The sequence below is a fragment of the Dasypus novemcinctus genome, chromosome 10 (genome assembly GCF_030445035.2).
Source record: "Dasypus novemcinctus isolate mDasNov1 chromosome 10, mDasNov1.1.hap2, whole genome shotgun sequence".
Taxonomy (NCBI): Eukaryota; Metazoa; Chordata; class Mammalia; order Cingulata; family Dasypodidae; genus Dasypus; species Dasypus novemcinctus.
This window is the reverse complement of record NC_080682.1, coordinates 100,222,417-100,235,210: the sequence shown is the minus strand read 5'-3', so window position 1 is coordinate 100,235,210 and position 12,794 is coordinate 100,222,417. Positions and strand designations below refer to the sequence as shown.

Here is a 12,794-nt window from a genome sequence, read left to right as displayed (position 1 = left end):
GAAAGTTTCAGTGCACCTTCCTTTACAAAGTCTTCCCTTAATCATGCATGCTTCATTATTTACTAGTGTGAGTCCCACTATACTTTGATAACCTGTTTATACATTTTTTCACTCTATTCTAGTGATTGGTTTATATACTATTTTCAGAGTTCTAGATGGTGGACTCTTTGAAGGTAGGCACTATGTCCTGTGTACCTCTGACTCTATCAAGAATTTCTGTTGCTGACAGAGAGTAGAACCCCAATTAATACATGTCCAGGAACAGGTACAAGTGAAGTCATCGAGACAGTGCCACCTTCTCTAAGGTGTGTGGCTATGTGATGTATTTCAGTTTGGAAAAGTATAGGTTTCAGAAATTCTTATTTTTTCTTAAGTTTAAGAAAATGGGTAAGCATGAGAAATAGAAAGAAATGTGAGTGCAAAGGGTATTGCCTTAATTTTTAAGAGTCCTCCTGGCACTTTGGTAAATGTATTAATATTTTAATTACATGCTATTTCCACCCCATTGATTTATCTTCTAAGTATGTATCTCCAGGGGGAAAAATGGGCAAGAACACAAAAATGTATAGTGATTTTCAACACAGCAAAACAGTGGAAATCTGGAAAAAGCTTAAGAGATTACTTTAGGGTATAGGTTAAATAAAATATGAAGTCTGCAGCAATTTGAATGCCAATAATCTATAGATCTAAATGATATATAAAGTGTAAATACAAATTAGTAAAAGGCGTACTTATGAGATTTTGTGGACATGTGAAATGATATATTTCAAAATGTTATTTTGATATTTCAAAATGTTAAAAGTGCTTACATATTTTCTTTGTACTTTCAAGCATTTATGAATTTCTCAATAATGAGAATTTTTAAAATATTATCCAATCATAATATACTTTCCTTTTAACTTCCCCCCACCAAAAAAACAACAACTTTTTTTTTGGTTTGTCTTCCATAGAAACTTCACTCCCATTAGTCTTCACAATCTGGTTTTTCCCTACCCACTTTACCCACTGAGAAATTTCTAATATGGCATCCAGGCTCATCTGTACCCATCGGTGTTCTCATAGTGGTCCACTACCAGTGAATCAGAACCACTTGAGGTTCTTGTTTAAAATGCAGATACCTCAACTTCAATCCAGAGCTGATCATTCAGAAATTCTTGTATTGGAGTCCAAGAATTTGCTCTTTATTTTACCATAAAATTTCTCTTTTATTTAATATTTCTCCCATTTAATATAGGTGTTTTTTCAATTAATTATTTTTATTTAAAGAAGCTTTAGATTGCAAAAATGCTACATAAATAATATGAGGAATTCTCATAAGCCCAAGTCCCTTCCCTTCCCACACTTACCCACATTAACATCAATAATGTGGTACATTTGTTACAATTGGTAAACACATATTGAAGCATTGCTACTAATCATGGACTACAGTTTGCATTTTTGTTAACACTCTGTCATTGCAACACCTACTCTCCAGTTCACTGGACTCACCCAGGACAACTAACAAGATGAATTATGATGGACAATGCCCATCCCAAGGAACAGAGAGTGTCTGGAAATGCAAGCAAGATTGTGCTATCCATTGACCCTGTAGGATCTAAGCTCCCTTTCAGTTAGAAGCAGAGTGGGAATCACTATCCACAAATCCTGAAGATTGGGGAATGAACAATGGACTAAAGTAGACTTATTATTAATCTACTATAGACATACTATTATTCTGGCAATGGAAGAATTTTTATCATTGATAAAAGGCAGTGACCACCAGAGGCTCTGAGGAATGGGAGAGAGAAGAATAAGTGGAATATGGGGCACTTTCAGAACATTGGAGTTGTCCTGCATGACATTGCAGTGACAGATACAGGCCATTGCATATTTTGTTATAACCTACAAAGAATTTGCTTTTTAACAATCTACCTACAGATTATCATGAATTGTAGAGTCACACTCCTCCTGGATTGGATCTAGGCTAATATGTATTCCTGAAAGTGCTATGAGTGCATGCTCTTTGTTCTTTGATCATTTGGCTCTTTGACTGAAATCTTGCCCCTTCCCCCCATTTATTTTCTTGCCTCCTATTGCATTTATCATCCTTCCAGGTGTGATTAATTAATCTTCTTCTGTATGATATCCTTTTTGGTCTTCCCCATGAAATTCCTACTCATTCTTTTTTTTTTTTTTTTCTTAGAGAAATCTTATAGAATTGTATAGTGTAGCTGGTCTCTTCCTCTACTGACTTGAAACTTTCTGAGAACTAGTCATTGTATGTTGGGGATTGATATATTTTGCACAGACCCATGCATTGTGTCTTATTTACAATAGATATATAGTATGTACACATGAATCAAATTTATTTGAACCTAACTACATATATATCCATCTTGCATAGATTGAGCATCTTTGTTTTGCCAAATACTGTGTTAGGCAATACAGTTAAGCAGTGAACAATGAACACACAGAGTCTATTGTAAGGAGTTAACAATCTGACTAAGCAGATCTAAGTTGAAGCTATATTTTCATCATTTCTTTCTTATTAAATATCTATTCTGTATAAAGCATTGTACCAGATGCTAAGAGGAATCATAAATGGTGGTCTCTCTTTCCCAGAAAGGAAGTGAACTAATGGAAAACTAATCAACCCAGGAGGGACTTATCTTGATGAGAAAAATATTGCCATAGCTTCTCTGCTTAATAGAGAAGGTATAATACAACTTCAAAGCCAAGCAATGAAAGAGAAAATTAAATTACTTGAATTTCATGGATGTTCATGAAGAGTTTTGAAAAAAGACTTTTGAAAATGGGCAAATGCACTTTGGGGTTTTTTGAAAATAAATGTATTAGAGAATGTTTTAAAGAAGGCAACAACTTCTATTTTTGCTGCAAAAGAAAATAGGGCTCATGAAGTTTCAGAATATTACAGATACAGTTGCATACTAGAGTTGTATATACATTGATAAATTAAATTGCATTTTAAAGTACATTCCTTTTTCTTCTTTATAAAAGTGAAACTATTTACAGAAAAATACCTAAACTTTTTTCTTTTAATCTTACAGGTTATATTTTTTACTTTTCCTACCATTTGTGTAGTGTTCTGAATTCAACATTATCCAATACAGAAATTCTACAGTTTCACCATGTTTTCTTAACATGCTTAAGACTTTCTGAGCCAATGCTGAGTAATAGTTTGGTAGCCTGAAGGATAATTTGGAGGGGGCAGGTATGGAGAGGTCTGCCAAGACAGTGGGAAATCGGGGATGTGCTGTTTGAGAGTGTTTAGTAAACATTTTTGATAACTAAAATGTTGTAGCTAAAGGGAAAATTTGAAAGTCTTGCAATTCAGGATCACATTGACATGCAAGCAGAGAACCCCACTACATTATGGAGCTTCAAATAAGGGGCCTGATTTCTTCATTTGTTTTGTGAGGAATTCTGAATGATAGATGTGTTTTTAATGGAGAGGAGAAAGATGAATTTCCATGCTGAACAATTTCAGTTATGTTACTTGGATTCAAAAGCCTCAGCATTGCCTGAAAGATCTTCCATAAAAGGAATGCTGCCTCCCTTTCAGCTTCATCTCTTGCCACTCGCTCCTCCATGTGTAAGTAATATCAGGTTCTCTGAGTATATTCTTGTGACCTGCTGAGCTTTCTTTGCTCTATGTTCCCTTTTCTCCCTGTCAGACCTGGTACTGGCCTTACTGCAGGTTAAACACACATTCTTCTATGCTCTCAACATACACGTGCCCTGTTGTAATAAACATGTTTTAATAACTTTTCTCTCCTGAGTATATACCAACCCCAGTGCCAACCACAAGTTCAGTAAAAGTGACAGAAAGGGCCTGTGTAGAAAGGTCACATCTGAGTCCATCTCCATCATACTCAAAAACACAAATTACAAAGTAGGGCCCACTGACAAGGCACTGAACTCCAGAGCCATCTGCCATGACCATAGAACCTGGGTGTCTCCATAGCCCTCAGGAGTACTGTTATTGGGGGTTGTATCTACTTTGGCTGTCTCTGGGCTCCTGCTGAGGTGTGTGTAAGCATGACCCCTCTGATGACCTCTCAACACTTTTTTGAAGACTCTTATCCATATAAACTCATTTGTCTTTACCATTATCCCCATTTTATTCAAGGTCTTTTTCTAGCTGCATCCCCAACTAGTGATTGGTAGTAATCCCTCAGTGCCAGGGAGACTATTCCTGGGAATCATGTCCCATGCTGGGGGGAAGGTAATGCATTTTCATGCTGAGTTTGGCTTAGAGAGTGGCCACATTTGAGCAACATGGAGGCTCTCAGGAGGTAACCCTTAGGCACCCTGCAGCTATAGGCCTAGTTGAAATTTCAGGCACACAGGATTATAAGCATAGTCATCAGTATCAAGGACTCATCATTGGACCATTCTTCTTCACTGGTCTTTGACCTTGCACTTGGGGGATTGTTGCTGTTCCATTGGGGAATGTGACAGAGCACACCTGGCTAGGAACTCAGCACTCCCTCAGCTCTCGTTTGTAAGTGTAACTACTATGAAAATACCCACTGAATATCCAAACATTTTTATATACCCTACATACATGCCCTGGAGAAGTCCCTCCCAACCATGTGTCTCCAATCAATAACACCCCACACCAATGTTCCTCCCCTGCCATAGTTAAACTCTTCTGTGGTCTAAAACTTCTTCAGATGTGAAGCCTAATATATTGCCAAGTACAATTATTAAGAAAATGAAATAGTAATGATTGGCTTAATGATTAGAAATAGAACACATACTAATTTAGAAAAACTAACATAAAGTAAAAATAAATTGGGAAATTAAAAAATGAAAAATATCATAAAACTTCATTTTTGACATTTATACCTTTCTTCACTGTAATAGGTGTTGCCCTGTATGTACAGTGGCAAGTCAATTTCTTTCATTACTTCCTCAGTGTCTACATTTTTTTTTTTAATTTTTAATTTTGTCTTCAAAAGTTTTAGATCACAGTAAAGTCACATATACAATATAGGGGACTCCCATATATCCAACATCAAACCCTTTCCCCCCTTCCCCAGCAATGATCTTTTTACATGTTCATCTTATATTTGCTGCAGGTGATGTACAGATATTGAAATATAGCTACCAAACATGGTTCCATTTTGGTTACATTATGGTTTATATTTTAAACCATATAATTTTCTAAATTTTTAGTTACATTATGGTTTACATTATGGTTTAAATTTTAGCCTATAGACATTTATACATTTTTGGTGAAATTTAACGTGTCATATCCATCTTTGCATGATCTTGTGGAACATTTCCATTGCTCCCCAATTACCCTGCTTCCATTTATTCTCTTCCTCTTTCCCCTCCCCTCATGACCCACAGTGAAAAACCAAGCTTCACTGCTTAAAGGATAAGATTCACAGATACTTGCAACAATGCTAAGGGCTTGACACTACACTGTCCTGTCCCATTGGGAACCACCATTTCTCTCAAGAGACACAATTCCCTCTGTTTGAGAACATCAAGCCTTCCCAGGATGAAGGTACATCTTCCCACTCATTGTATGGGTCTCCACCCAGTGATATAACACACTCTTATAAGATGAGCACTCACACACTCCCTAGAAGCCTGCCCCTGTGCCAGATAAGCCCCATTAAACACCTTAAACAGGTAACCATTCCTTACTACATTTTCTAAAGAGTTTTCTCAATATTATAGTTTCAACCACATACCCGACAATCTCCCATGTTCATCTGTCCCCCCAACCCTCCTCCCAATTCCTTGGGCCATCTGACCCAACCTCCCAACCCTAAGCCTCCTCAAGGCTGCAAAGCCCCACCCAATAGCATCTCCATGCTGCTGTCTTATCCCTTCCCTGTATAGGTACTTACCTCCAGTTTATCCTTGATTTCACCCATGTAAGCCTCAGCTCACAGCAGCCTTCATCTCACCCCACCCCCACCCCATTTCCTATAAGCTTATCATCCAGTCTCTAGGTTTCTGAGAGAGCTTGGTTTGCTCATTTCATATCAGAGAGGTCATGTTGTATCTGTCCTGCAATGCCTGGCTTGCTTCACTCAACATAAGATCCTCAAAATTCATCCATGTTATCACATGTGTTTGTACTGTATTCCTTCTTATAGCGGAGTAATATCCCATGGTATGTATATACCACATTGTGTTTATCCATTCATCTGTTGATGGGCATTTAGATTGATTCCAACTTTTGGAAATAGTAAATAATGCCACTATGAACATTGATGTGCATATATCTGTTCGTGTCCTTGTTTTCAATTCTTCTGGGTATATACTCAGCAGCGGAATTGCTGGGTCATATGGCAAATCTATAGCTAGTTTTTTGAGAAACTGCCAAACTGTCCTACAGAATGGTTGGATCCTTCTGCATTCCCATCAGCAGTGGATGAGTATTCCCATTACTCCACATTCTCTCAAACACTTGTAGTCTTTTGTTTTTTCAATAGCTGCCAGTCTTATGGGAGTAAGACAGTATCTCACTGTAGTTTTGATTTGCATTTCTCTAGTGGTGACTTTGAGCATCTTTTTTAGCCATTCGTATTTCTTCTTTGGACAAGTGTCTGTTGTTCAAATCACGGGCCCATTTTTAAAATGGGTTGTTTGTCTTTTTATTTTTGAGATATGGGTTGTCTTTATATATACGGGATATTAGTCTCCTATCAGATAAATGGTTACGAAATATTTTCTTCCATTGGATAGATTGTCTTTTCACTTTCTTGTAAACTCCTTTGAGGTGCAAAAGGCTTTAATTTTGAGGATGTCCCATTTATCTATTTATTCTTTTACTGCTCGTGTTTTGAGTATGAAGTTCATGAAGCCATTTCATATTACAAAGTCCTGTAGATGCTTCCCTACTTGTTTTCCATGGTCTTTATGGTCTTGGCTCTTATATTTAGGTCTTAGATACACCTTGAGTTGATTTTTTTATAAGGTGTGAGATGATAATCCTCTTTCATTCTTTTGCATATGGATATTAGGGTTCTCCAAGCACCATTTGTTGAAGAGTTCATTCTATCCCAGTTGAGTGGACTTGATGGCCTTGTTGAAGATCAGGTTATTGTATATGTGAGGATCTATATCAGAACTCTCATTTCTATTGGTCAGTATGTCTATCCTTGTGCCAATACTATGCCTTTTCACCACTTTAGCTTTATAGTATGTTTAAAGTCAGGTAGTGTGATTCCTCCAATTTCATTTTTCTTTTTCAATATATCTTTGGGTAGATTGTTGTTATGGGGGGAGGAGAAAGGTGAGGGGGGTGGGGGGTATATGGGGACCTCATATTTTTTTAATGTAATATTAAAAAATAAATAAAGACAAAAAATATGTCTTTGAGTATTCAAGGCCTCTTTCCTTTCCAGATAAATTTTATAGTTAACTTTTCTAGTTCATTAAAAAATGCTGTGTTGAGTTTTATTGGCATTGTATCGAATTGGTGATCAATTTGAGTAGGATAGAGATCTTAATGATATTAAGTCTTCCTATCCATGAACAGGGAATATTCTTCCATTTATTTATGTCTTCTTTGATTTCCTTGAACAGGGTTGTGTAGTTTTCTTTGCATAAGTCTTTTACATCTTTAGTTAAATTTATTCTTAGATATTTGATTTTTTCAGATTGCTTATTATTGGTGTACAGAAATGTTACTGATTTTTGTGCATCGACCTTATGACCTGCAACTTTATTGAACACATAAGTTCTAAAAGCTCTGTTATAGATTTCTCAGGGTTTTCTATGTATAGGATCATATCATCTGCAAATAGTGAACTTTTTATGTCTTCCTTTCCAATTTGGATGCCTTTTATGTCTGGTTCTTGCCTCAGTGCTCAAATAAGTACTTCTAACATAATGTTAAATAGAAGTGGTGATAGTGGGCATTCTTATTTTGTTCCTGATCTTAGAGGGAAAGATTTTAGGATTTCACCATTTTAAATGATGTTAGTTGTGGAGTTTTCATATATACCCTTATCATGTTCAGAAAGTTTCCTTCTATTCCTATTTTTTGCAGTGTTTTTATGAAGAAAGGGTGCAGTATTTTGTCAGATGCTTTTTCTGCATCCATAGATATGATTACGTGATTTTTTTCCTTCAATCTGTTTTTTGTTATGTATCACATTAATTGATTTTCTTATGTTGAACTTTCCTTGCAAATCAGGAATGAAACCTATGTGGTCATGTTGTATAATTCTTTTAAGCATTGATAACTAATATTTAACGAACATTTATCAGGAATCATTTATTCTTCCAAGATTTCACATACGTTAATTACTTTAATCTTCTTAACAAACCTATGGGGTAGGTATACGATTATTATTTTAGTGATGGGGAAGCAGAGGCAAAGGAAATTTGAGTAACTTGTCAAGTGGTAACCCAAGTGGTCAATGTCAAAGGCCATACTTGATCCCAAGTTCAGAATATGAAATCGGACACAATTTCCTTGGGTTGCAGAATAAACTTCAGAATAAATTACCCATGATACTCAAATTGGAGTTACTCCACACACCAGTAATTCTGTTTATACAATTGTCTTGATTGATCGGAATTGTTTTGTGGTATGCAAGTTACTTATATGCAGTTCAAGTTTTGATTTTGCAAATAGACTGCATGCCAATCCAGGATATTATCACAACTGCTAACAAATAGTAGGGGCCCAATTAAGTATTAGCTACTTGTTAAGAAAGGAGATTAATTTGATTGAAAGCAAGCATCCAGTTAATGAAGAGAGGGTTTCACTTTTGGGCCTCCAGAAACTAAAGTAGTTCAGTAAACACACAGTGTTTACTATTCCACTAAAATTTCATGCAAACATTTGAACACATTTCAATGAATATTTCCTCACTGCCTACTATTCGAAGTCATAATATAGTAGGTTCAAATCCAAGCTTCACCACTTAACAGCATGCAAACTTCAACCGAAGGGAACATAGTTCCTCTGATTTTGTACAAGGTCATTTTCCTCATGTAAATTGTTTCTTGTTTTTGCCTTTTTGTTTGATGTGGTCTTAGATTGTGTGTGTGTGTTTATGTCTGTGTGGAAGTTTAAACTAATCTAACTGAGCTCTTTACATAATATGGATATTCTCATTTACAAATGTTTACCTGGTGAAAGAATTAATTTCAAGTTAAATATATAAATGAGAGCAGTTTAAAATTTCAGGTCTCAGCTTAAATTCTTCAGGTTCAGTTCAGTATGTCAGCTTTCAGAATACCACATACTTTACCAACATTTTCTTGGTTACTGGTATTCCTGGACTGGAAGCCTTCCCCACCTGGATATCCTTTTCCTCCTGCTTTCTCTCTATAACTGCCCTCTGAGGAAACAGCCTGATTCTCTTTGCAATTGTCAATCAGTCCACCCTCCATGAATCCATGCATTATTTTCTCTCAATGCTGTCTACCACTGACCATGGTTAGTCCTTATCCACGCTGGCCACCATGTTGGGTATCTTCTGGTTCAATACCAGGGAGATCAGCTTTAATGCCTGCTTGTTTCAGATAGTCATCATTGAATTCTTCACTGTCATGAAAATGTCAGTACTGTTGACCATGGCCTTTGATTGTTTTGTGACCATCTCTAATTCTCTTAGGTATGCTACCATCTTAACTGACTTCAGAATAACCCAGGCTGGGGTGGCAATCATCATCAGGGGGATACTAATGCTGACAACAACGAATGCACTTTTTAAACTATTGTCCTTCTGCCACAACCATATGCCCTCCTGCTCCTACTGCTTCCACCCTAATGTGATGAAGCTCTTGTGCACTGATGCCAGGGTCAATAATACAGTTGGGTTGACTGCCCTGACCATCTCTGCTGGGGTGGGTTCAAATGTCATTGTTTTTTCTTATGATTTGATCATTAAGATTGTCCTCAGCCATGCATCTCCAGAAGAGAGGAAGAGGATCTTCATCATGTGTATTCTTCATTTCAAACCCATGTCTATATTCTATACTCCATTGGTCAGTCTATCCTTTGTCTACAGATATGGGAAATGAGCCCTAGCCTATGTACATACTCTGACTGCTAATACCTCACTGCTGATGCCTCCTACAATGATCCTCATCATCTACAGTGTGAAGACCCAGCAGATACACTGGGATGTGCTAAAAAGCTTCCATTTTAGGGCTGCAAAGAACTAGATGGGTCTTTCAAGTTCTTCTGGTTCTGTTCAATGTGTGGAGGAGGTAAATGCCTTTCAGAGGTATTAAAATGTTTAAACTCATGTTTTGGCTCATAGCTTCCTAAAAGTTCACTTTTTAAAGTAAGAAAACTGTAGGCTGAGAGAGAAACAAATATGAGCTGGGTTTTCCCAAGGATCTCAATGTTTTCCTGTGAAAACCAAAAAGAAAATAAGAACATTTCTTTACTTAATATGGGAGATATTCAATGACCTAGAAGACCAATGACACAGCCTTGCTTTCTACATGTTTTAGTTTGCTTTTAAAAAAACAGAAAAGCAATTTTCTGCTTATTGATTTCTATTTTTACCAAATAGAGGAAAATAGAGCCATACCTACGCACAAATTAAAATAAGTATGCTAACAATTGAAAGTTACTGAATCTTTTCATCTCAGTCTGCCATAGACAACTGGTAGTGACCATGGTAAGTGAATTGCTTCAAAATATTCTTACTTTCCTTTCTTGCCTCTGGCCTCTCTGATTTCCTCATATAATAGCTAATATCATCTTCAATAAATGTCTTAATCCTCTGTCAATTACCTTTTCCCTTGCTCTTCAGGACAGGGTTTTAGTACCAGAAATTCTGTGAAAAATATCTCTTCTTAATACAATTCCAATCTATGTAGCTTTCTCAGAAATACTAATGTCATAACTTACTGCTTAATAAATATAAGTTTTGTCTCCAAATGCATAATTATTCTTTGTAGTCCTGAGATAACCAGGATTCAAATGGATACATATTTCAATCTGTTTTGATTTATGATGCTATCTTTTTACCCCCTCCTTAAGAGACATTGCAGTAGAAATTGAAGACTTTAGACTGACCATACCTTTTGTTTTCACAAGGAAAATTTTGTAAAATGCCCTAGATAAGCCAGTATAGCAGGACTGAAAAGGCCAAAAGGAAACACAGAAATAATGTAGATATATTGACTGCAAAAAGGCTCTTCCACTTATGTAGTTATGGAAACAAAGAGTTTTTTGGGATAGTGAAAACCTGGAAGCTTGATGGGGATCTCCCCAGAGGCAGGGCTCAGACTTATAACAAGGTGATACCCAAATGGTACTAGTACTTTAGGAACTCAGTGAAGGAACTATATGGAGTCAAGACACAAACCTTGGAGGTGGAAACATTTCCTAGCTGGAGCACACACCTCCAGTTTCCTACTATTTCTCATGGGCTATAATGTTAAAAGACTCCATTTTATCCTACTTATATCCTTTGTGCTCACCCTTGTGGGATGCTGTATTAGTCAGCCAAAAGGGCGCTGATGCAAAATACCAGATATCTGCTGTGTGTTATAAAGGATATTTATATGGGGTAGGAGCTTACAGATATCGGACCATAAAGCATAAGTTACTTCCCTCACTAAAGTTAATTTGGAGGGAAGCAGATGTGGCTCAACTGAAAGAACAGCCATCTACCATATGGAAGGTCCAGAGTTTGATACCCAGGGCCTCCTGACCCATGTGGTAAGCTGGCCCATGTTCAGTGCTGCCATGCCCAAGGAGTGCCATGTCACACATGGGCACCCCTTTGGGGGTGCCCCTTGTGCAGTGAGTGTACCCTGTAAGGAGAGTTGCCCCATGTGAAAAAAAGTGCAGCCTGCCCAGGAGTGGTGACACACACATGGAGAGCTGATGCAGCAAGATGAAGCAACAAAAAAGAGAGACACATTTTCCCAGTGCCACCAAATAATACAAGTGGACACAGAAGAACACACAGCAAATGGACACAGAAAGCAGACAATGGGGCGGGGGGGGGGGGGAGGGGAGAGAAATAAATAAAAATAAATCTTTTTTAAAAAGTCTATTTGGAGCAAGATGGCTGCCAACATCTGCGAGTGTTCAGGCTTCCTGGGTTCCTACATTCCTGGAGTTTGCTTTTTTCTGGGTTCAAGTTTCCTTCCTTCCTGAGGCTGGCTTCTCTTTTCCTCTGTGAGCTTAAGCTGGAGCTCCAGCTTAAGTATTTAGCATCAAACTCTCACATCAAACTTCAACATCAGAAACCCTCAACTCTGTTCTTCGCTATGCTTTTTATCTGTGAGTCCCAACCCACCAAGGGGTGGGGACTGGGTGGGGCTTCAATGCCCTAATCATAACTCAATCACACCCAGGTACACATCAGATTACAAGCATAATCCAATATTTTCTTTTTGGAATTCATCAGTTACATGAAACTGCTACAGATGCAAAGAGTAAAAATTTTAATTTCTATTCCTCCAGGAGCTAATAGTCAAGTTAAGAAGCAAAAGCCATACCCAAATGCTTTGCTGATTATAAAAGCTATATATATATATGGTGACCATATGGCCTACACAAAAATCTGAGAAAGGATTATGGGTAAAGGGAGATCTCTATATAAATGAATCCAATAGCATAACCTACAATTTGATTATTATAATACAATGTTAAAATGGATTTTTCCTTCCCAGTTCTGGCTGAGGAAGGAAAATATTAGATCTTACATTCCAAAGTAAATTGCAGAGATTATCAAGAGGGAAGAGAGGTCAGATGATTGACCTACAGTAAGAATACAATATAATTTTAAAAAAGGAGTGTACAAATAAAAAGCACAGGTTAAATTTAAAATTTATCATCT

General features: G+C 37.1%; 1 pseudogene; it reads left to right on the top strand.

The window, feature by feature from the left end:
• The first annotated feature begins 9,399 nt into the window (after positions 1 to 9,399).
• On the top strand, positions 9,400 to 10,152 carry LOC101439046 (olfactory receptor 51F2-like; annotated as a pseudogene).
• The last annotated feature ends 2,642 nt before the right edge of the window (positions 10,153 to 12,794 follow it).